A 1,354-nucleotide genomic window follows, 5' to 3' on the forward strand; every position below is an offset into this window, starting at 1 on the left:
ATAATTGTGTCTAATGTGACTGTAGTAAAGAAGCACATGAAGGTGGTTGGTGTGATGAAGATGACGGTGGACGATCCGCTGTGGTGCCTCCTGAAGGAAGCAGCCATAAAGGAAAAAGACTATTGCTGATTCTGTACTTTATCCATATAACTTTGCTTACTAGTATTTTGTGACTTGGACTTGACTTGGAGTTGAATTCAGAAACTTTAAACTTGACTTGAAACTCAAGTCGATAAACTTGGTATTTCACTTGGACGAGAATACAGACACTTGAGACTTGACTTAAGCCCTAAATCTAAAGACTTGAGACTTGACTTCGATTTTCATCAAGAAGCTAGAGACTTGATTTGGACTTGAATCTAGGTAATTGATACTTGACTTTGACATAAATCCAGAAACTTGAGACGTGACTTGGACATGAATCCAGATACTTGAGACATGACTTGTACTTGAATCCAGATACTTGAGACATGACTTGTACTTGAATCCAGAAACTTGAGACATGACTTGGACTTAAATCCAGATACTTGAGACATGACTTGAACTTAAATCCAGAAACTTGAGATGTGACTTGGACATGAATCCAGATACTTGAGAGATGACTTGTACTTGAATCCAGAAACTTGTGATGTGACTTGGACTTGAATCCATAAACTTGAGACATGACTTGGACATGAATTCAGAAACTTGATACTTGACTTGAGTTCAGAGACTTGCAACTTGATTTAGATTTGAGTCCAGAAGCTTGAGACTTGACTTGGACATGAATACAGATACTTAAAACTTGAATTGCACTTGAATCCAGAGCCTTGATACTTGACTTGAGTTCAGAGACTTGAAATTTGATTTAGATTTGAGTCCAGAAGCTTGAGACTTGACTTGGAGATTAATCCAGAAACTTGAGACGTGACTTGGGCATGAATCCAGAAGCTTGAGACTTGACTTGGATGTGAATATAGATACTTGAGACTTGACTTGGACTTGAATCAAAAGACTTGAATCTTGACTTGAGTTCAGAGACTTGAAACTTGACTTAGATTTGAGTCAAAAACCTTGAAACTTCACTTGGACTTGAATCCAGACACTAGATTAGACACTATCCAGAAACTAGATCTAGATTTGACTAGATGGGAATTGAACCTGTGATTTTAGGATCAGAGGACGACTGCTCTACATCTGTACAAAAACTAAATGTAAAATATTATTAAAAAAAGAATAAAAATAGGAAAATGAATCTTTTTTTTTGTTTTATTTTTTACCATATATACTAGTCCTCTTCCCAGATGAGCTTTTATATCACGGCCGAGTCACACTGCTGCTACGTACATGTTGCACAAATTGCACAAATAAAAAT

Source organism: Oryzias melastigma, linkage group LG12 (assembly GCF_002922805.2).
Source record: "Oryzias melastigma strain HK-1 linkage group LG12, ASM292280v2, whole genome shotgun sequence".
Lineage (NCBI taxonomy): Eukaryota > Metazoa > Chordata > Actinopteri > Beloniformes > Adrianichthyidae > Oryzias > Oryzias melastigma.